Source organism: Ovis canadensis, chromosome 13, assembly GCF_042477335.2.
Source record: "Ovis canadensis isolate MfBH-ARS-UI-01 breed Bighorn chromosome 13, ARS-UI_OviCan_v2, whole genome shotgun sequence".
NCBI lineage: Eukaryota > Metazoa > Chordata > Mammalia > Artiodactyla > Bovidae > Ovis > Ovis canadensis.
In genome coordinates, this window is record NC_091257.1 from 73687107 (window position 1) to 73701160 (window position 14054).

At 47.4% G+C, this 14054-nt stretch overlaps 1 long non-coding RNA gene across 1 annotated transcript; it reads right to left on the bottom strand.

Moving 5' to 3' along the window:
- Positions 1-7442: 7442 nt before the first annotated feature.
- Positions 7443-11802, bottom strand: LOC138417103 (uncharacterized). The gene is made up of 5 exons (XR_011247992.1): positions 11442-11802; positions 11167-11316; positions 10290-10504; positions 8457-8759; positions 7443-7762 (listed from the first exon to the last, which is right to left on the bottom strand). It is a non-coding gene; the product is annotated as an uncharacterized lncRNA (long non-coding RNA).
- Between the last annotated feature and the right edge of the window lie 2252 nt (positions 11803-14054).

Consider the following 14054-nt stretch of genomic DNA (forward strand, 5'->3'; position numbering starts at 1 on the left):
GTTCTGCTAGGTTAACTTCCACGGCTGGCCCTATTTGAACTCCACTCTCAAGCAGCCAAACTCTGCCCGGCACTGTCCCCTCATTAGTAAAAGAAGCAGAAAGCTAATTGGTTTTTAAGCTGCTGATTCCCTGCATTTATCACTAAGACACCACAACCGGTTCCTGCCGGAGTGAAGGCCCATTTGTGCCAAGGCAAAGACTCAGCGGTCTTTTGTCTCAGTTTATGTGATGACCACTGGTAATTGGAAAATTACCTCTAAATTCATCTTTCAAAACACGACTAAAGTCTGGGCTAACCGTTGCAGGGTCCTTAGTCTATAACTTCCTGACAGGCTACTGGAAAGAAGCCAGATGAAAGTCTCAGGAAGAAAGTGAACATATAGTGCTAAAGCAAACAGCAAGATGAAGGGTGTCGGTACACATCCACTCCAGAGCCTAGAGCCTTCTTTCTCTGGAATGTTCCTTGACTTGGAGAGCCTGTTTGCAAGAGCTAAATGCTTGCAAGTTTGATGAGAAGACTGAGTTTCAGGAGTCACAAATGCTTATGTCTGCTGTTGTCAAGGAAGGTCAAGATCATCAGCAGTTGGGACATGCCTGGTGGTTCAGTGGCTAAGGCTCTGAAGTCCCAAAGCAAGGGACCCCTGTTCAATCTCTGGTCAGAGAACTAGATCCCACATGCTGTAATTAAAGCTCCTGTATGCCATAACTAAGACTTGGCACAGCCAAATAAACTGATTAATTAAAATATTTTTTTAAAAGACCATTGGCAGTGCCTTGCTCTGTCCACCGCAGGAACTCAAGACCTAAAAGTGTATTATATCAACTATAATTCAATTTTTTTTAAGTAACTGATAGATTTATAGTTTTTTTTTAAAGACATCGACATTTGGACTCTTCAAGTTCACTCAGCAGAGGAATGTCAGGTGCTGTTCACACCTCTGAGGGACAGAGGGGATCAAGGGAGCCCTTCCTTCCTGGAGCCACATTCTAAGGGGAAACAAACAATGGTCAGGCAAACATATGAGTAAGAATTCAGATGAAAGAGAGACTAACACATGGGGTGGTGATAGAAATCGTGTGTTGGGGAGGGGAGTATTCTAGACTATGGCTATACCAGGGGAAGCACACTTTTGTTGAGCAGGAGTTGTCATGTTTACATCAGAGGGAGGAGACTGCCCCCCACCGCCCCCCCTCCCCTGGCAAAATGGGCCTGAATGCGGCATTTATGAGGAAAGCTGAGGCCAGGAAGTCTGTAGCCAAGAAACAGTGGGGCAGAGAGGGAGGCGGTGGGAAAGCCCAGAGGCCTCTGGCACGTGCTAGACAGGGTAGACATCGCCACCTCCTTCTAGATCAAGCTTTCAAGGTCAACAAACTGAAGACTAATTTCCTCATGCTCCAACCCAGGCCGTTTAAAACAATAAAGACTAAATGGGTCCCAGGGAGCATCTCTATGAATGGTAACCTGATGAGAAAAATGTTTTGTCTGTAATAATGGATGTGTCTTTCATGGGAGAGAGAGAGAGATGAGCTGGGTCATGTTTATGATCTTTATGGCTGTAGGAAAATGATTCCCGCTCCTTAAGAAGTTAAGATGACAGCAGCAGCTTGCCTCCTTGCCACCCAGTCATCTCACCCATTGCCCTCGACAGAATGACACCTGTGTCTTCTCTCTCCTGCAGTCCGTGGAGATACGGCAGGCATTCCCATCAGCAAAGATCGTGGTTACCAGTGTGTGGTCGAAAGCCTGAATCTAAGCACCCAAGGGTACAAAGAGACGTGAGAGCAGAGATAAGGAAAAGAGAGGACTTGGTAAAATAACTTGGGTAGCATCATTCCCTGAGGCAAAGCCCACCAGTGGCTTTCTCTGGAACCCAAAGAGAGTTCGACTTCTGACCTGGGACCATCTGTGCTCCTGTAGGAGCCGGCCCTGCACTTCACCACCTCCCAGGCGCTCAGAGCGCAGGGAATGAGGGGTAGGGGCTTAGACTGGGCTGTATGGCCCGGGCAGACACAGAAGAAGGCAGATGTGAAGGAGTCCTGAGGGAATGCTTCAGAGTTGGGCTAGTGAAGAGACAGGCAAGTGAGAAAACCTGCAGGATGCAAGTGTGTGTGTGTTTGTGTGTGTGTGTGTGTGTGTGCACGGCTGGACTCCCAGGCCTTTGACCTCAGACAAGCCATCCTTGTCCCCATTCCACCAGGAGGAAATGGGGGACACCTGCACCAGCATCGATGTGTCGATGTGTCAGCACCATACAAAGTTTAATTATCATGACTCCAGAGCTGTCGTTTGACAAAAACAATGACTTCATAAGTTCATAAACCGCTTACAAGTACTCTTGGAATGATCCATAGTGCCAACCATTCAGTCCCCTCCTTCTGTGACTAAGTAATGGGAAGTGATGGGAAATATCCCACTTGGCTTGGGGCCAATCTGGCTCCTGCATCCTTTTGTTTGATTGACAAGAGGACTTAAAACTTCTTTCAATTAGTTGCCACGGTTTGAAACTCAGAGGAATTTACTTATACGCTCAGGCCCTGACTTGTCTAGAAAAATAAGGCTCGAGGCATTGCCTCTCTGTAGCTGTGGCTAAGTGGTGCTGGGAGTACCGGACCCCTCAGGAGAGGACACCCCCTGCTTCTGGCAGCCAGAGTCACCCATGGGCCTAGACCCTAGAGGCCATGGCTTTGCTGCTTTGTCCTAGATTTTAAAACATATCCTTTATCCTTGGACAACAAGGAGATCGAACCAGTCAATCCTAAAGGAAACCAACCCTGAATATTTATCAGAAGGACTGAAGCTAAAGCTCCAATACTTTGGCCACCAGATACAAAGAGCCGACTTATTGGAAAAGATCCTGATGCTGGGAAAGATTGAGGGCAGGAGAAGAGGGCAACAGAGGATGAGATGGTTGGATGGCATCATCAACTCAATGGACATGAGTTTGAGCAAACTCTGAGAGATAGTGGAGGACAAGGAAGCCTGGCATGCTGTAGTCCATGGGGTTGCAAAGAGTCGGACATGACTGAGCAACCGACCAACAACAACAACAATGATCCTTTATCCACAATGTCAGCACTCTGGGTGCTACATGGAAACAATTGCTGTCACAGGGCATGACGTAGGTTTCCTAAAGTGTGGAGGAAACGACTCTGGTAAAATAGTCCCCAATGCTTCCGCCTCCATGAGGCTCTCTTCCCATCTCCACAGATACCCTGGCACTCTGGGACCCAGCTCACAAGGCTTAGCTCCCAGATGCTATCCCCACCCCCTCATCAGAAGCTGTCTACATGTGGACTTTGTGTGTGAGAGGACTTTGGAGTGTGAGCTATTTAGCACTGAAGTCAGAGTCATTCTGTCTCATCAGCGTAGTTCCAGGGCTGTGTTGCAAAGACCAACATGGCCCTCAATGTCAAGATAAGACAGGCGTGACATGGGACTGTGTGAGTTCTGTTGCACACACACAGCCACACTCCCATGCAAGTCGTATGGAAAAAATAGAGTATCCTTCCCAAGACTTCTGTCAATTTGCAAGGGGCTTAAATCCTTATGGTTACCGGGACGGGATGGGAGAGGAGGGGGTACAGCCATGCAGGGGGTTGTTCGAGGGATCCCGGGGGTGATGGTACTTGGTATCTTGATGGTGGTGGTGCCTGCACAAATCTACATGTGTGAAACAACTACACACACAGAGGAGTGCAGGTAAAACCGAGAATTTAGGTAAACTCTGTGGACTGTGCCCATGTCTGTTTCCTGGTTTTGATATTGCTCTGCAGGTACATAAGATGTAACCACCACAGAAGACTTGGCAAAAGGTACGTGCCTCTCCCCTTCCCCACATTGCCATACACTCTTTTTTGGCAACTTCCGGTCAGTCCCTCATAGGTCAGTCGGTAAAGAATCTGCCTGCAATGCAGGAGACCTGGGTTTGATTTCTGGGTTGGGAAGATCCCCTGGAGCAGGAAATGGCAACCCACTCCAATATTCTTGCCTGGAGAATCCCATGGACAGAGGAGACTGGTAGGCTATAGTCCATGGGGTCACAAGAGTCGGATATGACTTAGTGACGAAGCCAACCAACCTGTCAATCTAGAAAGATTTTCAAAGCAGAAAGGTTAAAAACAAAACCAACACTCTCATGGTGGCCTCTGTGTCCAAACCCCAGTTCCGGGTTAAATTTATGTGTGGACCATTCCACCAACCCACACTGCCCTGCACTGCACACTTGAAGATGTGGAAGCCAGCCCTTCCTACACATATATAAACATCCCATATGCACACACATCACCCCCAAACTGAGGATTCTGTGTGTGCAGCAGAGCTCACTGACAGCTGGAGGGAGAGACACACAACCTGCAGCTTAATAAGATAACCTCAGCTTAGAAGATAACCTCAGCCTTCCCTGGTGGCTCAGATGGAAAAGAACCTGCCTGCAATGCGGAAGACCCGGGTTTGATCCCGGGGTTGGAAAGATCCCCTGGAGAAGAAAATAGCTACCCACTCCAGTATTCTTGCCTAGAGAATTCCATGGATAGAGGAGCCTGATGGGCTAAAGTCCATGGGGTCACAAAGAGTCAGACACAATTGAGCGTCTAACACTTTCTAGGCAATACCTCAGCCATTTCACAGCACAGTTGACCCCCTGGACAACCCTGGCTGGAGATAGGTCCCCTAACAATGGGTGTTTTCAGTAGTAAATATAGCTAGGTTTGTGGTGGTTGGATTCCTGGATGTGAAAGTAGGGGACCCCTGATGGGCGGGGAGAACTGCAAGTTACATGAGGGCTTTCGACTCTGTGGAGGGTCAGTGCCCCCATCCCCGTGCTGCTCAGGTGTCCACACTATTGTCTGGTCGTCCCTCCCCCTTTCTCTCTGCTCTTTTCCTTGCATGCCCTCCTCCTTCAACATCAGAAAAGGAAAGGCAAACGCAATAGAGGTGAATTCCCCAAGTCTAATGTGAGCAGTTTCCTTATCTCACCTAGGGTGTTGGCCAGGAACCTCTTCTACCCTCAGGCAACTTATCAAGGTGATTATCCACTCCACGTTAGGACAGTCCTGCTCTCCAGAGATATGAGTCAAGCTGCTTTAGACAATGGGTCTCCCCTTGGGTGGCTGCCAGAGGGGCTCCTGGCCTGCCCCAAGCAGCCTCTGGGAGACCTGGTTGATCTGCCAGCCTCCTACTGGCTCATCTGGGCTTCTAGTTTGCTTTCCAAGCCTCTTCCTTCCTTCCTTCTTTCCTCCCTTCCTTCCTTCTTTCCTCCCTTCCTTCCTTCCACCTATCCATTCACGAATATTTGGCTGAAATGCAACCCGGAGGACCCCTAAACTAAAGAGAAGCCCATTGGCTCTGCATCTCAGGAGGCAAGCCCTACACACAGAGACTCTGAGTCCCTGTCACCCACAATGCATCCCTTGTTCCAAAGGAAAATGATCCCTTCCCCTTTCCAGAGTCATGATTCTGAACTTTAATTCTGTAGAATATATATTTTGAAACATGTCTTGATGAAAACCCAGAAAGACTTTGGGGAGAAGACAGAAACCATGAAAAGACTCTCAGCTTCCATCTGGGGATTCTGTTTCTTGTTACTGTTTTATGGCAGGTAGGCATTCTAAACCCTTCAGATTGAGAAGTTAAAGAAGTATTAGACAGTAGACAGCTAACCTTGAAAGGTAAATGGAACCCACTACACATTTATTCTGAACTCTTGACTCTTGAAACCAGGTAAATTTATTGCGTAAAATGATTGCACAACTATTCATTCAGGTCCATTCATTCAACAGACATTTGTTGAGTGCCTTGCACGTGGCAGGCCTGACCCAGTACCGGGAAGAGACAAACAGCAGATTAGAAAGCACACACACACAGGAGGGACCTTGGCCCTCGGGGAGCGTGCATTTTAGTGATATTTGTTGTGAACACACCATGAGCCTTCAGGTTTTAGAGGAGATGCCAGCTACTCTGGAATGCTGGGGAACATGAGGCTGACAACAGATGGGGGGTTCAGTTTTAAACAGGGAGTTCAGAGAAGGATCAGAAGAACCGAGATCAAATTTTACGGGAGGCAAAACTTTTCCTTTGTCCTCCAAGGATCTCCAGCTGCACCTGAGAATTAAATGATCTAAGACAGATTAATAGGTTTCCCAGGTGGTTCAGTGGTAAAGAAACCACTGCCAATGCAGGAGATGCAGATTCGATCCCTGGATCGGGAAGGTCCTCTGGAGAAGGAAATGGCAACCCACTCCAGTACTCTTGCCTAGAGAATCCCATGGATAGAGGATCCTGGTGGGCTACAGTCCATGGGGTCGCAAAGAGTCAGACACGACTTAGCAACTGAGCACTCACCCAAGACAGGTTAACAGGAGTAACGCAGATTGTTGCATGGACTTGGGTACCCCGAAGGGAACAAGGACCCAGTGAAGGGACCAGGTCTGGGTGTTTATCCACCAACTTGAGCAAAGACGGCCAACTATGGAAAAGTAATAAAACATGGGGAGACTAAAGGAAGATAGGAAGTATTTGAACAGGTCTGCTTGTTCAGATTTCTTTCTGCCTCCATGCCCCATCTCTGCAACAAGACTGTTTCTCTCCTCCTAGTACCAGGAAAGCAGCATGTGGGGGTTTCATCTCCTGCTTTCAGGAAGAAAGAAAAGGGAAGGGGGTTAGGGGGTCCTGCTTGCATCTGATCTTTTCCAAATGCCTTTAGCTCAAAATAATCCTTATGCCAAAGCGAGGTCTTTGGGGTGGCACATTCTGCCATCTTTCAAACTCCAAAGTCCTCGAGGGACACCCTACTTAGGGTGTGAGGGACAATAAGGGGCTGTGTGGCAGAAGCAGGTGGAAGAGAGGTGGTCACTTGACATCTGGGGGTGGATGAGAGACACCAACTCTCATGGCGTCTGGGGGGCTCTGTGTGGGGCAGGGTTGTGTTTCGAGCAGAGGTGAGATTCTAGTCACCTGGGCTGGGTGGAAGCAGGGGAGGGTCGGAGGGGTGGTCAGAGCACTGGGAACGGAGCAGGGACCCATCAGTGTGGTTACCATTGGCCTTGACAAGAGCAAGAATGGAGTAGCTCCTGCGAAGACCAGGACATCCCAAGCTCTCCTCAGGACCGGGCAGTGCTGGACCTCACTCATCTTAGGTTTTAGAGTAGGATTATCAGGGAGAATATCAGCGAGATAGTGATGGATAGGGAAGTCTAGTGTTTTGCACTTCATGGGGTCACAAAGAGTCGGACACGACTTAGCAACTGAACAACAACAACCATGATGCTGAATTTAGACCTTTTTTTAACCCTGAACCTACTGGAGAAATATAAAAATGTAAAATAATACCCCTTTATCTGTTCTGTGCCAAAAGATTCAGGGATGTCATTTTGTTTTAAGGCAGATTTAATTTTAGAACTAGCAAAAGAAATCTAAAAAGTGAAGCTTAAAAGACTCGCAGAATTCCAACGACATCAACTCATTTTATTATAAATAATCATCGTTGCACAAATCAGTGAAAAATATTAACACCTGACATTTATTTTGTATTTACTATATCCCCAGCATTGTGTTATTTTTCAGCACTTGACATGGATTATTTCATTTACTCCTCATAATAATAAAGTTAAGAAGGCATTATTTTTAGACTCAAGTTAGAGATGAAAAAATAGAAGCTCAGAGAGGGTGAGTAAACAGTTGAAGGCCACACAGCAGGGAAGCGGGGTACCACTTCTACTGCTACTTTATGCTTCCTCTGGATGTTGAATAGCAGTGAGGCTTGCCTGGGACGTAGAGACAAATGGAACAGTCCATAAACCCTCAGCATTTATTTCAGACTTTTGAGCCTACAGAATTTTTTTCCAACAACAAAAAAGTAAACCACCTTTTCTTTTGCATTAGTTTCATGTACTATTTTTTAAAATTATGTACAGAAAAAAAGAATCCTTTCCATTGACCTCTTCACCTCTTCAGCAGACCAGCTCACAAGTTAACTACCAATCATGGGCTGCACTTTCCAGGTTTTTACCCCCAAATATGCTTGTTATCACACTCCATTTAATCAGACAATGTAATCAAGCATTAATCATTTATTTGTCTACTTATTTCCCCAATGTTTTTTCATGTAGAAGCAGGACAAAGTAGAGGTCATAATGATAAAGTTCTGGGCAGTTCCAGAACACTTCCTGGACTTTTGCTTAACAGTAAAATGGGGCGTCCCTGGTGGTGCAGCTGGTAAAGAATCCACCTGCAATGCGGGAGACGTGGGTTTGATCCCTGGGTTGGGAACATCCCCTCGAGAATGGAACAGATACCCACTCCAGTATTCTGGCCTGGAGAATTCCATGGACTATATAGTCCATGGGATCGCAAAGAGTTAGATACGACTGAACAACTTTCACTTCATTCCCATGCTTGTACCCTGCCTCTTCCCTTCTCACAAACATCCCACACAATTTTAAGAATTCTCTCCCACACCTTCTCTGTCCCCAAACTCTTCCTCCGAGGCCAAGTCCACCAACAATGCCGAATGGCTCGTTATATAAAAGTACATTTGCTCTGCGTTCATACCAAAGGTCAAAGTATAAAGACCCGTATAACAACAACAGTGTTTGCCAAACAGGTTAACTGGCATGTTCGAAAATGGACACTCCTTGGCAACCCATTGGTTGAAGCCAGAATGACAGCAATCAATCACATCTCAGGCAAAAGAGCGAGGCTGTTTAGGTACTTTTTCGGGACGAGTTATCTTTATGACGTGCAGAGGAGCCAATCTAGTCCCTGTAAAAGTGGATTAAAAAATAATTTACTGCCAGTTGCTAGTCAGGCTTTGGTGCAACAGAAGTAAATAAATACAGAAACAACCAGCTATGCAGAAGAAAACCTTGGTATCTGCTCTCCAATTCTAATATTTAACAAAGTAAAAGTTAACTTTCACTCTGCTTTTCGTTAGAATTGAATTGATTATAGTAACACCTGCAGTTGAGGATCTTAGCACCAGGGCTACCTCCTAACCTATTACGTGTTAAATTCTCTTTACCTTAGAGCAGGCCCACCATCCATTCAGGCAAATGGCCCATGGATGTTGAGTCTGGAAATTCTGGGATCAGATCTGCTTTTGAAAGATCCTCTTAGCGCCCCCATCTCCCCACAATGGAGCTATATGAGTTCATTATCAACACCTACTGCATGAGTGAACAGTTGTTGAAAACAGTAAAATGTTCTAGGAAGGCTTCTTAAAATGAAGGGCTTCAGCGATGTCTTTCCATTGTTCAGGTGATTATCCCTGCAGGGTGATAGTAGAAAATCACCCTGACATTTATTTATGTGAGACTCAGGATATAAAAATCACACTCACCCTTCATGGATGCTAGAGAAGCCAGAAAAATGAGTGGTGAAGCGTTACAGGCTCCAACATCCAGTGATTCCACAAAGAGCTGTGGAGGGTCCCCTCTGTCCCAGGTACGTTGGATACACAACTACTGACAAAGACCCCTTGTCGCAGATTTTCTGGCAGTTCCAACCTTTAGTCAGCATTGCATCATCAAACTCCTTTTTCACTTGGGAAGCTCAAATACTTCAATGTTTAATTTACCACGTGGCTTGTAAAGATTTTGCACTCAAGTTAGAGGGGCAGGGACTCATTAAGAGGTAAGCTTCATGACATCACATTGGAAGCAGTGAGCAGACAGAATAATTTCAAAAGACGATGACAGCACTTGCTGGCCTGCCTCATTTAGTGCTGTCCTGCAAGACACTCATTTCGTATTTTTTGTTGTTTCAAAATATTTTCACATTGACCACATGTATCTCTGTGTAAATCTATTACATTTCCAGATAATATTAATAATATATATCATGTCTGTCCCATGCATCCATGCCTCCTGGGTCAAAAACAGACTCTAGAGGTAAAGCCTATAGCAAAGAGAGCTAAGTAGGTGTTCGGACACTTGCACCAAGCACTAATGTAGCTTCCTGCCCTTGTTCTATGTAAGCACCATACGCTTGGCAGGACCCTTTTTTACCCTGAGCCACACTGGCTGATCAAAAGCTGATACTGTGGGTGGGCTGAGGAACAATACTGCCCTCGATGCTAAAAGGCCAGAGGCTACAGGCCTCTGGGTATCTCCCAGGAACCCATCCACCAAGCAGCTGTCAACCACACAGAAGTCCCCTGACATCCTGTGCAAGAGGCATGGTGAGCATCTTTGTCTTCTGGAGGAGCCAAATGACCGACAACTAAACGTGGGTACTGGAAGGACTGGAGACTGGCTTATCCCAGGCATGTTTAGAAGATGAAACAGCACTTGCCTTAGGAAGAGCACGCAGGACCTCCCGGGTCTTGGCAGGACTATATTACATCCATCAGTGCCATCGAGGACACCGACGATGGCAAAGCCCAGCCAGATGCAAAGCTCTGGATGTTAGAACAGACACACAGCTCAGCTTCCACCCTGTGTGGCCACTTGCGATAATTAGGAGATGGGTCTGGATGGAGCAGGATAAGGAACTGCAGAAGAAAACGTCTGGGAAGAGGTACGGGGGTCAGTGAGAGTGCTCAGTCATGTCCGATTCTTTGCAAACCCATGAATTGTAGCCATCAGGCTCCTCCATCCATGGAATTCTCCAGGCAAGAATACGGGAAGGGGTAGCCACTCCCTTCTCCAGGGAATCTTCTCCACCCAGGGAATCTTCCTGACCCAGGGATCAAACCTGGGTCTCCTGTATTGCAGGCAGATTCTTTGCCATCTGAGCTACCTGGGAAACCCACCAAGGAGGCAACTAAATCAAATCTGAGGCATTTAGACTTGACAATTGTGGACCCAGGAGTTAATCGCTCTTTTCATTTTCAACTAAATGCAAGTGGCCTGCCTCCTTCTCTATCTCTAACTCCTGATAAACAAGGATCAAGAGTTTAACTGGTGGAAACTGCCCCCCACACTCCGGGTGGAACAGGGTCACATCTCATTTTGCAAGTCTCCTGTGCTCCAAGAGCCTATTAGCAGAAGTTCAGCATCTCCTTCTGAAGACGTCCACCCCCCAACACACATCCCACCTCCCCTCGTATTATATCATCCAAGATGGCAGGGAGGCTCAGGAAGCAAGAAGGGAAGGGTCAGTTCAGATTCCACAGAGAACCCGGAATGGACATGACAGTCACCTGCCTCCTTGAAGAAGCAAGCCCTACCAAAATCAAGCTTCCACATTCCGGATCCTTCCAGAGGCTGCCAGCCATGTCCACTGCCTTAGGATTGAAGTTGGCCAACAGGTGGGCTCCAGAAACTGCCCATCCTTGGAATCCAGCCCCGGTGCTGCCTGGGGAACAGCCTCACCACCCCTGCATGGCAAGGGACAGGTTCACTTCATCATGAGCCACACGTGAGGGCTCCTCCCCCTGCCCTGGTCAGCGGAGCTGCCTGGACATCCTGGAAGGAAGACAACCTTCTGGGGTGTCCCTCTTACCTCTGCCTTCTGAACAAAGGCCCTTCAGAGGCTCCAAAGTGACATGTCCTTCAGCGGGAGGTCTTCCAGTGAGTCCCAGAGATACCTGAAAAGAGTAAAGGAAACGCTTTACAATCTTTGCTGGAACTTCCTATGTGAGAACTAGTTTGGAAAACCACAGGTCTGTCTCCTTTGCTTTATCTCCTTTGAGTAGTTCATCCACGTCACCCTTCTCTCCTCTTCAAGGAGGCTCTCCCCTGCTTGCCCTCTACCCCTTAAAGCCCCTACTTTTCCCTCCAAGTCTATTTCTGTTTCCCCTTTCTACATCTCTCCTTTCCTTTAAAAAATGTGCTTTTAATCAGTAGTTGAAATTTCTAAACACAAATTTGTGATATAAATACTGGCAAAACATTGTAGCTGGATGAGCATTAGAGCAGTAACACAAAATTACCCAAGAAGACACTAAAGAGGTCGTGATTGTTCAAGCAGAAAAACTCATTTCAATGATTTAAAAGAAGTTATTGAAACACACTCTTTTCCCAGTAACCTTCAAATATTTATCTTCTCCTCATAAAGCATATAAATTTTCATAGAAACCCAGACACAGTGTTAAAGCTAACCATCCAAGGTTTTAACCAACAAACCTATTACAGCTGGTATGTGAGGGATTTTTTTCTTAATTTTATTGGAGTATAGTTGATTTAGAATGTTGTGTTAGTTTCAAATGAGTTTCTTTCAAAAGCAACTTTAGTTTTATCCTTTGTACTATCAAAAAACAACCCCCCAAAATGAGTATGTACTATACACAATAATGTGAAATAAAATGAGAAGAGGCTTGGAGAATGAATGGGGAGACACATAAAAGGCACGTTGATGGACATAGTTCTCTGGCTGTGTACGGGAGGAAAACCCATCACTGGTTTGTTGGAAGTTGTGCTCAAAGGCCATTGCTCCCCTGAGGTTCTGGAGGCACACCCCCAAACCCATCCTCAAGACTGCTGTCTCCTTTCCTTAGTTTTTGTTTTCCAGTGTACATGTTGTTTGTTTTCTAGTGTGGGGGCATGCTAAGCCACACGGTCATGTCCGACTCTTTTGTGATCCCATGGACTGTAGCCCACTAGGCTCCTCTGTCCATGGGATTTTCCAGGGAAGAATACTGGAGTGGGTTGCCAGGCCCTCCTCCAGACTCAGGGATCTGACCCACGTTTATTATCTCTTCTGCATTGGCAGGCAAGTTCTTTACCATTAGAGCCACCTGGGAAGCCCCATCCCCATGTATTTACTCACAATCAGAAACTAAGACAATTGCACTAAATTTTAAGATTTTGAAAAGTAAAAACAACACGGAATGAAATTTTCCTGGAACAGTGTAAACCATACCTTAAAAGAAAAAAAAAAGAATGAGTGAAGTGAAAATTATTTTAATCATCCGTTGGCTCCAAACTTGTATTTATTTGTATCTAGTGGAGACCAAATCCTTCTGGAGAAATAAAAAATCAGTCATCTCCATTAAAAAGAACTTACTGAGGTGAAATTCCAACAGAAAGTAACCCCTTTAAGCGAACAACTCAGGGACACAAAGCTGGTGCATCATGTCTCCTTCTGAGTTTAAGAAGGGAGATGGCTCCTCCCATCTCCCCCACAGCTCACCCTTTCTGCCCCTCTTCCTCAGTAATTACTACATTGACTTCCATTTCTCGCCTCCCGACCATCATGTCCTGAGCTCCCTCCCGTTCTCCATCATACCTACCATATTTCCCCCCTCTGCTCCTGCCCTTGCTCTCCTCCATAAGCCACTGGAGACCCCAGCCCGGGCCTCAAGATCCTCCTGAGTTCCCTCCTCTTTCTTCAACCCACTCCATCTGTCAAAACTCACTTCACTTCATTCTTTACTTTCTCCCATTGCCCCATTCATCCATCGTCTCCCAGGTCCCAGCGCCCCCTACAGGTCCCCCACACTCCCCCATCCATCTCCCAACCTGGTCTCTAAGCGCCCCCTGCAGGTTCCCTCCACCAACTCCCCCATCCATCTCCCCACCTGGTCTCTAAGTGCCCCCTGCAGGTCCCCCACACTCCCCCATCCATCTCCCCACCTGGTCTCTAAGCGCCCCCTGCAGGTGCCCCCCACGCCCCCCATCTCCCCTCATGGTCTCTCAGCGCCCCCTGCAGGTTCCCCCCCAACTCCCCCATCCATCTCCCCTCATGGTCTCTCAGCGCCCTCCACTCCCCAGTCCATCTCCCCACGTGGTCCCAGCACCCCCTGCAGGTCGCCCCCCACCCCCCATCCATCTCCCCTCGTGGTCTCTCAGTGCCCCCTGCAGGACCCTCTATACTCCCCCATCCATCTCCCCTCATGGTCTCTCAATGGCCCCTGCAGGTGCCCCCCACTCCCCATCCATTCCCCCACATGGTCTCAGCGGCCCGTGCAGGTCCCACCCACTCCCCAGTCATCTCCCCTGGTGGTCACTGAGCGCCCCCTACAGGTCCCCCCCACTCCCCTGTCCATCTCCCTCGGTGGTCGCTCAGCGCCCCCTGCAGGTCATCCTCTACTCCCCCATCCACCTCCCCACGTGGTCTCTCAGAGCCCCCTGCAGGTCCCCCGTCACTCCCCCATCCATCTCCCCTCATGGTCGC